Below are 15,458 nucleotides of genomic sequence, written 5' to 3'. Positions count from 1 at the left end.
AATATCGGAGACCCCTTGTCTTGTTTCTGAAGTAATTTGAAAGACTCTTGGGCCCCCCTTGTGTTTGTTTTTGAAGTAGTTGGAAAGAATCTCGGGGATCTCTTGTCTTGTTTTTGAAGTGATTTGAAAGGATATCGAAGACCGCTCGTCTTGTTTTTGAACTAATTTTAAAGAATCTCGGGGACTTCTTGTGTTCTGTTTTTGAAATAATTTGAAAGAATCTTGGGATCACTGTAGGTCTTGCTTTTGAAGTAATGTTAAAGAATCACGGGCACCTCTTGTGTTTTGTTTTTGAAGTAATTTGAAAGAATCTTGGGATCACTCTGGGTCTTGTTTGTGAAGTAATTTGAAAGAATCTCGGATACCTGTTGTGTTTTGTTTTTGAAGTAGTTTAAAGAATCTCAGAAATCCCTTATGTTTTCTTTTTGATGTATTTTGAAAGAATCTCGACTATCCTTATGTTAGTTTTTGAAGCACATAGTTTAAAAGAATTTCGGAGACTTCTTGTATTTTGTTTTTGAAGTAGCTTGAAAGAATCTTGAGGATCCTTTGCCTTGTTGTTGAAGTAATTTGTAGGAATCTTGGAGATCCCTGTGGGTGGTTTTTGAAGTAGTTGTTCAAAGAATACTAAATATATTAAGAAAAAAAGGCAAAATATAAGCCCCACCACCCACCCCTTCTCAATTGTAACGAATAATTTATTCATTCGGAGCTGAAGGGCGGAATTTAATTGCAAAATCCTCATTTCTCTACAAGAAATTAGCATATGAAATTCATCACAATTGAGATTTGGGGCGGGTGGGTGGGGCTTTATCGTTGTTTTTTTTTTTATATATAGAGTTTTCTCGCAACCACAGGAAAGTTAAACAAGTTTTCAGTTTCTTGTTGCCAAAAGAAGACTTCGTATATTAAGAAAAAATGGACAAAATATAAGCAACGCCCACCCACCCCTTGCCAATTGTGATGAATGTTTTATTCATTGTGAGCTGAAGGGCGAAATTTAGTTGCAAAATGTTAATTTCTCTACAAGAAATTACCATATGAAATTCATCACAATTGAGATTGGGGCGGGTGGGTGGGGTTTAATTTTTTTTTTAATATACAAAATTTTCTCTCAAAAACAAAATAGTTAAACATGTTTTCAGTTTTTTGTTGGGAAAAAAAGACTTCGTATATTAAGAAAAAATTGGCAAAATATAAGCCCCACCCACCCACCCCTTCTCAATTGTGACGAATAATTTATTCATTGGGAGCCGAAGGGCGGAATTTAATTGCAAAATCCTCATTTTTCTACAAGAAATTAGCATATGAAATTCGTCACAAACACAGTCACAGCACGCTTTATCAATGCATTAACATTCTTGGAGCAATTGTAAATCGAATCCTGTTTTCTGTCATCGGTGGAGTCGACAAAATGTGTTTTCGCAACAGCGCGTTCGAATCAAAAGCAGTGGCGAAGTATGGGGTAATTACAGTAAGAAAAACAAGCCCTAATAGTTGCTCTTCTGCTTAAAACACATTCATTTATTTCCCAGACGTTTCTTTATTCATAGAGCAATACTACTCAGAAAAGTAATCGGAAAACAAACTCAGCTTTTTTCGTCACATTGTGTGCTTTTCATGAAACATTACAAAGGTCAAACTGCGGTCTTGACCAATTGGCCTAAAAAAATATATATCTAATTCAATGCGAACGATGTAAATTGATAATAAATGTTACCTCAAGGACATCCATATTACGATTTTTCAAAAATAGCCCCTTTTAAATTAACTCATAATGTCAGGCAAATTGACTTTTTAGCAAATTTCTTCCATTCTATACACTGAAGAGTAATTTGTCTTTTAATAAAGCATGAAAAATTATAAAAATGGGGTCATGCCAACAGGGAAAATGTTCTCGTGAAAACCTCACGCTGGGTTTTGTGAAATGGTACACTGTTTGTTTTGGATATCGGAAGTCTAAAAATGTTCATTCAGAACCATTTGAATACTGATCGATGCGAGGATAAGATCATGTTTGCTTCCGTTCGTTATCTCGTCCTTCTCTTTCATGTCTAACGAGATAACGTTCTTAGTGTAAGGACTAACAATGTACAGGAGCCATAAACACGTTATTTAGATCAACAGGTAGACCTAGATGAGTTACAAAAGACATGCAAATTCCTTTGCGAATGACATACACTAAGACGGCAGCAACCATATCATTAGAAGCGCAATTCCAAAAACATATTCCCCGAGTTTAATCCCTGATTGTTGTATTTCGCCCCGAGTTCCGAATTAGATTCTTCCTTCTCCGGAGTAAACATGTTCCACCAAATAAAATTCACACGCACTATTCATTCAGTGTAAGCAATTTTCCTCCTCTGCATCCCGATTGTGTACAATTACCCAGTCGGTTTCAGCGACACCCGCGTGGAATTAAAACGGACGTTGAACAAAAGACCCAAAACGTGACAAATTAATACGAAATGTAGCCTCCATTCCGCACAATCATGTAAAACGTCCGGATCCAGCAACAATGAAGCGAAGGTTCATCCATTACAGCAAAAATGCTAAGAGAATTTCAGTTTACGGTCGTAAAGCATTCTGCTTGGAATAGTGTTTCCAGGCTGACATAAAAAGCGAAGAGTTCGAGTGAAAAGCGTCTGGAGCGTCGTAAAGCGTTCCGCAGACTTATGACAAAATATCGACATCGAATCCGAAGGGCTGCACAACAACACGCAAGCACGGGGACTCCAGGCGATAAAATATCGAGGATAAGGTCGGAAACTATCAACGCTTGTGACGTATCGGAGATGATTCATCACGGGGAGTCTTTCTGGATGCGATCCTGACGGGACACATCGATTACTCTGGATGTCAGCCATGTAATGAGTGCTTTATGTGCTGGGAAAGCTGCTGCTAATGTCGCAGAGTCCGAAAGTCGGGAAGTTAAAGAGAGCGGGTCAAAGGCGGAATGGGTGTGGAGTCGACCCGGCAGGAAGTTAATGAAGAACCAATTGTTACTAGTAAAGTGAAATCCTGATGGCACTAAATTATATGCGGAATGAGCCAGTGGAAAAATAAAAGGGGATTGTTTTTGCGAGATTCCAGTCACAAAAAAATATATGTATTTGATTTTGACTAAAAGGTTTTTCATAAGGATCTTATCCGTTTACTTATTTTTTTACCAAATGGATTCCTATTTTCAAACGCTTCCAGTTTTTACTCCATCCCACACAGTTACTCGTAAAGTCGGAAATAACTTCAATAAAAAATTTTAAGAATGAAAGACACTCGAAAGGTGCTCGTATTTTCACGATCTTTGTTGTAAGAACAACTTGGAAGTTTTTTTTAAGACTTTATTCGTTTATTAAAACTGGCCTCATTCTAGACATCTTGCAATACAAGAACGGGTTACAACTATTAAAATAAAAAAAGCTACTTATCAATTTTCACTAAATTTTGAAATATGGAACACCATTATCACAAAATTCTTGCGGTATGAACAAATCGTAACAATGTAGTGAAATACTCGTAAATTTTTGAAAAACGAAGTAATCTAAATTTCTTTTTGTGTGGTCACTTTTAAATATACACCGGAAACTGCTAAGAAGATTGACAAGTTATCCGTTTCACTTATGATAATTTAATTGGACTGTAAACTTTTTTGATGAATTAATTTTGGATTTTGCATTAATTGTGTATAAATTCGAATTTCTCCGTAAGGTATAACTCGTGGGAAAATATCTCGTATACAGAAGAACGTTACTTAAAATGTCACTGTATATTTGGCAAAATCAAATCTTATAACTTTTCGAAAAAGTTTTGATTTGTTGTACTGTACTTCATGGGCGAGGGAACTTCTGTCGAAATATTCTCCGACCAATTTTTTATTATACGTCTATTTGACGAATTACTTTAGCTAGAACATTCTACATTTTTGGAAAAAAAGTGCAACCGTATACGATTCAAAATTTATGATAGAAAACACTAACAAATGTGACTGTGTGAAAAAATGTTTGTAAATTATGTAAGAAACTGCACTTGTATGATTGTGCTTCAGAAATGAGGGAAGTTCTAAAGTCTAAATAACTTTGAAGCATTTTTTACTTCCCAAGCGGAAGCTAATGAGGTTATAACGTACCTTATTACAACTTCCTGACTTTCATGACCCTTACATTATGGAACAGTAGGTCTCACATTATGGAACAGTAGGTCTCCCGTTCCTGTGTGCCTTTCTGTCGTCTGTGTCGTTTTTATTAGAAAGATAATCACCGAAACTATCGGACCTATTGTTGTCAAATTTTATAAAATAAAATTCCTGTATTTGTGGTTTATCAATCCGCTTTGATCTCTTCCCTTGGTCATCCAGCTTAACGCAAAAGAATCAAAATTATTTAACAAGATACATCATTTTGACTTCTCGAGCCTAAACTAAGAAGTATTGTAACAAGGTCCATCTAGCGAATGGCTACTTTTATGTTTTCTCCGACGTTTCAAGACCCGAAGAGTACGAACAGATAGGTACCCGTTTCCTGCTGTCTATCTGTCTGTCTGTCTGTCTGTGCGTCCTTCTACCGTCTGTCCAAATTTTTATTAAACAAATAATCTCCGACACTACCGGACCGATCGTTGTCAAATTTTATATGCATGTAAGGTATCGGGTAGATTGTAAAACGCTACCAAAATTTGCCTGATCATGCTCGCCAACGCTGAAATAACGTCATTTTAAAATTTTACTTAAATCAACACAATTTAAATTAATAAAATATTGTTACGTTGATCGGTGAATAAAATCGGCGTGGGTAAAACTCAACAATTTATTTCTTACTAACTCAAATTTACACGACTAACTATTACAGCGAAAATAATTCCGGCGCTACTTCTCTTGACTCAACTAGTTGAGTAATCCTCGCTCTCGAAGCGGCCTCTATTTAAACCCATACATCGGCGATCGATGTCTTTCTCGAATACCCATCGCGACTTCCGCTTCCAGGTTTTTCGAACGTCGCTCGGCCACGTCCACAACTATGAGTCACCCGTCATTACCGTCCATCCTAGAAAGTTCTCGACGTTCCATACCGGGGTGACGTATGGGTTTATTTCATAACAAAATTATATATTGTACTTCTGGTTTATAACTCCTTCTCGTTTTTGTTTATTATTATTATCGTTATTATGTTTTTTGTTTAAACCTTCTTGTTCTTTAGTCACACTATATACTCCCCACAAAAATTATCGCACCACCCTCAAAATTTTGCATGTTTCCAATCTGAATATATGTAGAAGAAACATATCAGTCGAAATCACATTAAATATTGTCATTATTTGGCATTGTCTTGCATACATTTATCCCTAATATGTATATGGTTGGGAGCTACATGTAGTCCGGTTCACTAGAACTGGAGGTAGTGTGATAATTTTTGTGGGGAGTATTATTATTAAGTTGATTAATGAACTTGTAAGGAGACATTTACTTGGCAGCGTTTCCACTTTTTTTATTGATCAAATCAAAAATGGTACACCCAATTTTGTATATACAACCATAAAATGTTGTAAGTTAAACATGTATTGATAATATCTGTTTGCGTGCCCCGAAGCTGTATATGTTCGAATGTATTTCACGAGCGAGGGAAGTTCTGTCCAAGTAACTTTGGACCAATTTTTACTTTCCGAGCGTAAGCTAATGAAGCATAGTAATCGAGTCCATCGACCGAATTGATACTTTCATATTTTCTCGACATGTCATGACCTCTAGAGTACGAAACAAGTGGTCCCCAGTTTTCGTCTGTCTGTTTGTCTGTCTCCGAAACTACTTTACCGATTGTTGTCAGATTTTGTATGTATATTAGGAATATCATGTAGATGGTTAAACGCTAACTAAAATTTGGCTAATCATCCCCACCACCAATGGGATAACGTAATCTCCAAAATTTATAACAAAAAGTTTTTTTTTGTATTCTTTAAAATTAGATACTCCTGCACATGTGGTGTCGGAATCCGTATCGAATTTTCACCCTATATATCCAGAATTTTTGGAAAAAATTCAAAACTGAATAACAATATTTTGCAATATGACTTTGAAACTGCAAAACAAAACCGAATACTCTGAAATTTTGTAAATATTTTAAGGTTATCGTAATTATGGTAAATCGTTAAGCAAAATTTATACGTTTATCCCCTCCCAAAAAAAATGATGACGTCATCTCAAATTTTTGCCGAATAAATCCTATCCAAAATGTGCAAAATATGATCGGTCTATATTTATTTTGTGATTATGGTTGCATTAAAAGTTTTTTAATTTATTTTACAGGGTGACTCATAAAAATTGATACACGTGTCTTTGCAAAAATTTTGTTAAGGGAAAACTCATTTTTAACGTGCGCCCAGCCCGCTTCTGTACATTTACTTTAACTTTACATACGTATGTTTATTTTCACCTCTAGGGATTCTCATAAAAAAATATTTCTATTTAAAATAAATATCAATTTTTAACAAATTTCAAAATTGCACCTAGAATGGAGTCCGTTTAAAATCTACATCGACAGATTCGTTTTTGTCACCTTTCGGATGAATGGCTACTTTCATGTTCAACATTTCATGATACCTGCAGTACGTTTCGCGTTTCTGTCTGTCGTCTATAGCGATTTTTATTAGACAAATAATCTCTGAAACTACCGCTCGGATTGTTGTCAAATTTTATATATGGGTTATTGACATTGGAGTCCTCAACCGCCAAAGGCAGGTGCCAAATTTGAATAGTCGATGATTAGATAGTTCACTATAACTGTAATTCGTGTGACCTGAATTAAAGTAGAGAAAACAATAAGCAGCTTGTAATATTCTGATAAATCTATTGTCAATTTGTCGAAAGTTAAAAGCGTCGTTAAAAATATTATGACATTTCTTATAGTTAATTTTATTCCTAGATAGAAACCAAATACTGTTGCCAACATAAATCGAGGAGTCCTCAACCGTCTTCTGATTTAAACTATGACGCTTCTCTATATTCTCTGGTAAAACGCTATTCCTGTACTTGTGATTTATGAATCCGCCCTGATTTTAAACACAAGTACAATTTTCTTCCACGTGGTTCATGTAGCATCTCGTGTTGCATCAAATGCTTTGAAGTCGAGTGAGATTGATGTTTGTTGTTCTGTCCTGTGTGGGTTCGAATCATCATGACTTGTAGGGTTTATCATAAAATAAATTAAATTTTACAAAATGGCATTTTATAATTTTTCGAATAAACTGGCTTTGTTCGATTGTATTTATGGGACGTGGGAAGTTCTGTCTAAATAACCTTGACCATTTTTATCGATATATTTTTTTCGATAGTGCTTATTTATTTAATACCAATGATGTCACTACTATGGTCTTCCAAAAGTAGCGCCGAGAAGAGATAAAACGAAAAACTATTTAAGAAAGGATCTGTTGTGTTTAAGAGGAAAATGCAATAGATGGACCATTTTGTAAAAATTTTTCACGTAATGGAAACCCCAAAAAACGAGGAAATTCGAGCCTTCTGGTTCTCTCAAAACGTTCATGTGGATTTAGGCCATGTTAGTTTCTGAAAAGAAGATGATCTTGTGTTAAGTTCTGTTATTTAGGGGTACTAAAGTCGTTTATTCCGAAAAGGAGACGATTTAGCTGTAGTTTTGGCGGCCTAGATTGTCAGAATGTTATTTCCTAGAATTACGGATATGTTTTCTAACATTGTAGATGCCTATTTGGCAAGGAAACATAAAAAAAGCTCTCAATTTTAACATTTATAAGGTGATTCTGTATTATTTATTATTTACGGTATAGGAGACCATCACGGTCTGTGTTATCGGACATCTGCATCTTCCTGTTTCTTTGGGACACCTGTTTGGTATGAATTACTCTTTGAGAGAACTCTCTCCTATCTTTGAACTGAAGCAGCAACGTTGCGGAAGAACATCCAGTTGTCCAGTGTCCCGTTAGACTTTCTTTCTTTTTTTTTTTCTGTTATCTTTAGTCCTGTTAAAAAATCACCTAACCGTGGCAATAAGCTGTTTTTTTTATTCCATCGTGGAGAACTTTCCTCAGATTTGACGGTAGAGTTTCATCGTTAATGACCAAGAGTCTATACTTTCCCTTTGACTGAATATCAATGATATAGGTGAGGACGAAATTTCTAGTTTATCCTTCAGTTGAACAAAGCCGTGTCGATCACCCTGATGTCTCTGGACATTCTCATCTCCATTCACGTACACACATTTTAATCTAAATATAATCCATTTACGATTGGATACCGATGCCTCGTCAGAAACATGCCATTCCCTAACATTGCTTGAAACGTTCCATATGCCAGCATATTACCAATTATCTGGCTTCGCAATGTTACAAAGGTTAGTTCGTAGCCTCGGTTAAGTATTTCAAGTTTAATCAAGGAAAATATAAAGCTTTCTGGGGAACAGAAACCACAGTTGACACTCTGACTGATATCGTGTGCCGCGGAAGCGCTTACTAATTAAATCTGACTAATTTACTACTAATTAAAATATGAGTGATGTCGTTCTAATTACACATAATAAGCAGCAATAGACGAACGCACTAATTCTTCTCCTTTCGAGATCATTTTTCACTTTTAACAAAAGGAAAAGCTGCAATTAGTTATAATATCGTTCTGGACTCAGGGCAGGCACGATTTTTGCAAATTTTAATGTCAGAACATCGTTTCAGGCACGAGTTTTGAGGTTGGCGAAAGCACTGATTTTAATATGTCGTAATCTAGTCCTTTTATTCGTGTTGCACGTTGACACTTGCTCCAGCAACCCTTCTTATCTAGGCAATTAATTCGTAACACCTTAGTCCACAACACCGTTTAAGGTTCTTTATTGGGGGCCACACCGCAAAGACCGTACCAACCTTCAAAATAACTACCATAAATTATGAACAAAGAAACAAGGTCAATGGTATACATGCTGAATATTTTACGCGGCGTGTCATTTGATTGTATTACCTATAATAAGCCAAAACCAAATTGGCAGCGATCTCGAAAACTAGTTTCTTGTCCAAAACGCGCCGGATTGATTTAAATATTTGAATATATCAAAGGTTGTTTCATCCGTTCCTTCAATGGAATTATAGACTTGACATTTTCCCCAGTCCAAAAACGGAAAATGGAATAATTGACTTCTGCCACCGAAACAATCGAAGGATGTTTTATTTTTAGACCCGCCCATGGGAATCGAACCGACACTTCAGCAAGGGGATAAATGGACGAAAGCTGCTGGCTGCCTTATTATATTAATTAATGGCCGAACATACGCTTCGGAAAAGCGCTTGATCAAAAATTCCGAGCCAAGTATAAACACGACGACATTTTAAATTAAATGGTCCAGTTGTGGATTTATTGCCACACTTACATGCTCTACTGGTTCGTGAGCATTTGCTGTGTTGTGATTCTGTGAAACTGACAAAATATTAGAGAGATACGTGACCACTCACACAAATTAAGAATTAACAAAAAAATGATTAAGTTATTAATCGTAAAATGTACCCGAGATTTTAAAAGCTTTCTTGGAATGACGTCATCGGTTGCGTGGTGGGAACGAACTCGCTGTTTTTTAGATGCACAACGTACACTAACGTAAAATTGGTGGAACTGATACACTCGGAATTTTCATTTTGTCGCTAGCGATCCGATAGCAACAGGTTTATTGAAACTGGGACGTCTTCAGCCCCTAGATCAACACGCTGACGAAGCAACAGCCCCGAATTTCAAGCGCAACTAGACTGCACAGTTGTATTTCCGAAATGAAATGCAACTTCAGGTCTCATGCCATGAATGCGATTACACAAAAATCTTTTAATAACACGGTTTGAACTTGAATGCGGCATTTATAGTGTCGCGGTTTAATCGATCGTAACAGTCGTCGCCTGGATTTTCATCATTTTATAAAATATTTGGGTGACGAGAGGAGGCGAGTCCAGTGAAAAGAGCTGTTACGGTTTGGCTACGTTCCGAAATAATTTATTTTTGTAATAGGATATTTATGCAGAAACTAAATTTTATTGCCTCGAACTTGTTCTAGTATTTTTTCCGGGCAGGTTTGTATCTTCGCGTCGGTTTTTCGCCGGGATACGCATGTGTCAACGTTTTATGTTTTGAACTGTTGGAGAAGTTGCACGTTTGCCAGATTGTAAGGAAAAAATAGCTTCTGCCACGCCCTTGTTGTAGAAAAAAATGGAACATAATAATTTTTCGAAGTGAAGTAGCCTCGGGTAATTGACATCTATTTTAATGTTAATTCTTTTTTATAACTTATTATTTTCTGTGACTTATTAACTATTGTGATCTTTTGGTTTTTTTCGAGTAGTTTTTTAAATTATTTTCTTCATTAACTTAATTTATTTTCAATTTAATTTTTCTACCAAGTCAAAATAATCAATAATAGTAATATTTGTAAGTCTTTCTTTCCCCTAATTGATTTATTAATAAATAATAATAAGTAGTAATTTATTTTTGGCATTTTGACTTTAACAATTAAAGATCAGTCTATGTCAAAATTAAGACATTTGCAATTCCATAACATTGACCACGTACCAGATTTGCTATTTGTGACTTTGTTAAATCATGGACGGTTTTTTTTTATTTTCGAAATTTTTTCGTTTTTGACTTGTTTCACCACCATGTCTTTTTGGTGTTTTTTGTATTTATAAAATAATTAATATTTTGTGCAGGTTTATATTGTTGACATTCTTGACGTTATTGATGTGTTTCAAGGTTTTGATGTCTCAGTATTTTCGAGATACTTAATACATTAATTAAGTTTTCGACATGTTTAATTTGTTACTTTTAAACTCATATCTCATAGTCTCTGATACCCATCCTGCGAGTGCAGCGAGCTCAGTTACGCTACTGTTAAAATGAAGCCACAGTGAACTCGTGTCATTTTTTGTGTTACTGTGATGTGGAATCATGCACCAGCCTCAAACGCATTTTCCGATAAGTTTGTGTAAAAAAACACCGTGAAGATCATTTAAAAAAGAAAAAACGACTGGCGACATTTTCAAAATATTATGATTTTCTCATTTTTCTTTGTTTAATTTAAAGATCTATGGCAAAAACCGTTTCAGTTTCCTAAGTTTCATCATCACAGTCCAAATCTTAATTTTTTCTTATTAGAGAACTCACAGTTAATCAATTTCAGAAAAAAAATATAGGATCGAATTCGGCTTTGGAAACATTTTTGAAAATTATTTTTTGTGTTTTCGCTGCTGTGATATGGAATCATGTACAAGCGTGAGACGCATTTTCCCATAAGTATTTGTCCAAAAAAACATCGTGAAGATCAATATAAAAAAAAACAACTGGGTGATATTTTCACAATATTAGAATATTTTTTCATTTTTCTTTGTTTAATTTAAAGATTTATGGCAAAAACGATTTTAGTTTCGTAGGTTTCATCATCTCAGTCCAAATCTAATTTTTCTTATTAGAAAACTCACAGTTACACAATTTCAAAAAAGATTATAGGGTCAAAGTCGGCTTTGGACAAATGTTTGCAAATTATTTTTTGTGTTGTCGCAGCTGAGATATGGAATCATGTACAAGCCTGAGATGCATTTTCCAATAAGTTTGTCCAAAAAAACACCGTGAAGATCTTTTAAAAAATATTATGATTTTTTCATTTTTCTTTGTTTTAGTTTAAAGATTTATGGTAAAACTCATCTCAGTTTCATAAATTTCATCAACGCAGTCGAAAGTTAATTTTTTGTTATTAGAGAATTCACAGTTAAACAATTTCAGAAAAAAAAAATGATCTACTTCGGCTTTGGAAAAATTTTTTAAAATTATTATTTGTGTTGTCGCTGCTATTGATATAGAATTATGTACAAGCCTGAGACGCATTTTCCGATAAGTTTGTCCAAAAAAATCACCGTGAAGATCATTAAAAAAAAAACAAACAAAATATTATGATATTTTCATTTTTGTTTATTTAATTTAAAAATTTATAGCAAAACCAATTTCAATTTCATAAGTTTCGTCATCACAGTCCAAATCTAATTTTTTCTTATTAAAGAACTCACAGTTAAACAATTTCAGAAAAAATTATAGGATCGAATTCGGCTTTGGAAAAATGTTTGCTAATTATTTTATGTGTTGTCGCTGCTGTGATAAGGAATCATATATAAGCCTCAGACGCATTTTCCGATGTTTATAAAAAAAAAAAAAAAACACCGTGAAAAAGCATTAAAAAAATAAAAAACAACTAGTGATATTTTCTAAATATTATTTTTTCTTTCTTTAATTTAAAGTTATACCAAAAACCATTTCATTTTCAAAAGTTTCAGCATCACAGTTCAAATCTAATTTTTTTTCTTATTAGAGAACTCACAGTTAAACAATTTCAGAAAAAGATTATAGGGTCAAAGTCGGCTTTGGAAAAATTTTTGCAAATTATTTTTTGTGTAAGTTTGTCCAAAAAAGCACCGTAGAGATCATTTAAAAAAGAAAAAACGACTAGTGGCATTTTCAAGATACATATTATAATTTTTTTCATTTTTCTTTGTTTAATTTAAAGATTTATGGCAAAATCCAACTCAGTTTCATAAATTTCGTCATCACTATTTCTTTTCATTTTGTCTTCTTATGTTTTTTTTGCATTTTGCATATTGGTATTTGAAACAGTATATGTATGTCAACCGACGCTCTTGATATCTTTTGTAGCTAAAATTCTTACCTTGTTTTTTTTTTCTCATTTATTGCTGCTAAAATTTTGAATTACTTCTGACTTATTGTTTTTGTTCAGCGAACTGTGTTGTGAATTACAGAAACCCTTCTTTGGGGTCCATACTTTTCCTTTTTCCTTTTTTGAAAATTGACGTAATAAATGTCTAAACTTTCTGTAACGGTTTTATTGGTATTTTTTTTTATAATTTTTACATTTTTGTCGTATTTGGGAAAATTTTGGTATTACAATTTTGGAAATTTTATTGTACCCTATAAAATTTTATTGGCAATAACCAGGCGGACAGGAGTACAATAGCAAGAGATATTTACTACTTAAAGTTGTCGCGTGCTGGTAATCCCGGACTGGGACCATCGTTACTCACGAACGAAAATGACCATTATTTTATGAGTACAACTACCTGTTAAATGTTCTCCCACAAATTCGGGTGAACTGGTGTGAACCATAAATATTTCTTACCATTGTACTACTGTCCATCTCGTTATTGTCAATAAAATTTTATAGGGTAGAATGAAATTTCCAAAACTATATGTATTTGATATATCTAAGACCACTTTTTTATGCGTCGATAATTTACCGAAATGACATGTTTTAGTTTCTAGAATTTTATATTTTCAACGTAATTGACTTTCCACCATTTAAAAATTTTAAAGGCGCCAAAGACTTTCTAGGTTGTCAGTATTTTTAACATTTTGTGTCACATATATCTAGTTCTTGTTTTTACTTTTCCCCTTTTGTTTGCAACTTCTGGGATTGTTGACAATTTGTATTGACATTACTGAGATGTTTGATATTTTTTGATAATTTAACATGATCAGCTTGTCAACCAGCCTTCTTGGTATTTTTGGTACTGTAGCGTAAATACACCTAGTACCAGGGCGCTGCCGGTACGACAAGAGGCGCTCTCAATGGACAACCTTAAGGCTGTCACCCCTACCATGGTCCAGGGTAGGGACGACTGCTCTTTAAAGGCTTGTTGCCGTAGATTGGAGTATTGAGCTTGACTGGGCTGACACATCTCCAACCTCCTCCGTTCCTGAAAGAACATACGCAATCCTCCGTCCTCCGAGGCGACGGATTACTCAAAGAGTGAATTGCGCGGAGAGCCGCAATTCCTCCCAACCCGCGACGAGTGGGTTTTTGTAATCTTCGCTGCTCCCCTTAGAGTTGTACTTACTGTCACTAACGGGATTGCGCAAAATGACGCATTTGCTTCGGCGAAGAGTGAATTCCACGGAGAACCGCAATTCCACAGAACTCGTGACTAAAGAACTGCACCGAGCGACTTACTTTCCCCCGAGGAGATGCGAAATGCCTGAAGTGGTACATTTGTATTGTACTCACAACTATATCAAACTGTGTAATCCTACAGTAGTTTTAATATTTGGTACATTGTTGGCATTTTTGACCTTATTTTAATTGTTCCTGAATTCAATTTTTACTTTCCGAACGAATGGCTACTTTTATGTTTTCTCAGGTCTTCATGTCACTTTGTGTACAAAACAATGGCTCTTCTGTTTCCGTTTATCTATCTGTCGCTAATCAAAATTTGTCTAATCATTTTTATGAGTTCATGATAAGTTCATTTATTACTTAAGACGGATTTTCTTAGTTTTGGACTTCCTCCTACTTCATAATAAGAAAATATATTTAACCCCTCCCCCTCCCTCAGTCAATTTTACCTAAGATAAAGATATTTTCGGTATCCGCTAATCTTAAGGGAAATTAAGCATTAGCTACGGAATTATTGTAGTCGAATCCATCGGGCAACTGGCTATTTTCATGTTTTACATGACTTCCAGAGTACGTCCGTCTGTATGTTTGCCATCTACCGTCTGTCGTCTGCTGTTTTGTGTCAATTTTTACTAGACAAGTAATTTCCGAAATGACTGAAGCAAATGTTGTCAAATTTTATATGTATTTTAGGAGTATCGTGTAGCTTTGAAAACGCTAACCAAAATGTGTCCAGTCATCCTCACCAACAATGTAATGACATCACCGCAAAATTGTGTACATTCAACATTATTTAAATTTTATAAAATAATCTACTCCTACACTTGTGGTTCATGAATCCACATTGAGTTTTAATCACAATTACTTTACAGAAGTGTTCGTGTAATATTCGCTGCATGTTTCATATAATCGATATCTTTCGCACGTGACATTTGAATGTTTCATGTGTAAGATAATGAAGTTGTCGTCAAATAACTTTAGACCGTTTTTTTTAACTTAACTAATTTTATCATAACAAAAATAAAATTTGTGTTGTGGGATAAACCTTATACTGTCACATTTTATAATTTGTTGAAGACTGTACTTCAACCAATTTATAAAAACGATACCCGGGATACAAAGTTATGCAAACTGCTATACAGCAACCAATTTTCACAAAACATTTTGTTAGAGTCAAAAGCCAATTAAAAACTGATTATAAGCTATTTGTAAAGTTCTGAGGACAGTTTTATTGAATAAACTATAACCGGTTTTCGCATTTGCGTTTATCCCCAACCCAACCCATAAAGCAGCTTATAGATTTTTTTGAACTCATATTTTAAATCTCTACATCTCTGACCATATTAATGCGAAGTAGAATGCTACCTACGCACTCCTAAAACGCGGGTATCTTTCTAGTGATAAAAACGGAACCACAGCTCTTTCCTTAAAAAGGAAAATACAATCGTTTAGAAACCCTAGAAATTCTTATTGGAATAGAATTTTAATCAAATTGTCGAATTAACGTTACATATTTGTGCT

At 34.6% G+C, this 15,458-nt stretch overlaps 1 protein-coding gene across 2 annotated transcripts in view; it reads left to right on the top strand.

Moving 5' to 3' along the window:
• The window catches only part of LOC135127070 (RNA-binding protein Musashi homolog 2), a 189,110-nt gene that overhangs the window by 75,303 nt on the left and 98,349 nt on the right, over positions 1–15,458 (top strand). The window lies entirely within an intron of this gene.

Source organism: Zophobas morio, unplaced genomic scaffold, assembly GCF_036711695.1.
Source record: "Zophobas morio isolate AGI-343-1 ecotype UQ-CSIRO unplaced genomic scaffold, CSIRO_AGI_Zmor_V1 ptg000011l, whole genome shotgun sequence".
NCBI classification, from domain to species: domain Eukaryota; kingdom Metazoa; phylum Arthropoda; class Insecta; order Coleoptera; family Tenebrionidae; genus Zophobas; species Zophobas morio.
The sequence above is the reverse complement of the archived record's forward strand: the minus strand, read 5'-3'. Positions and strand labels throughout refer to the sequence as shown.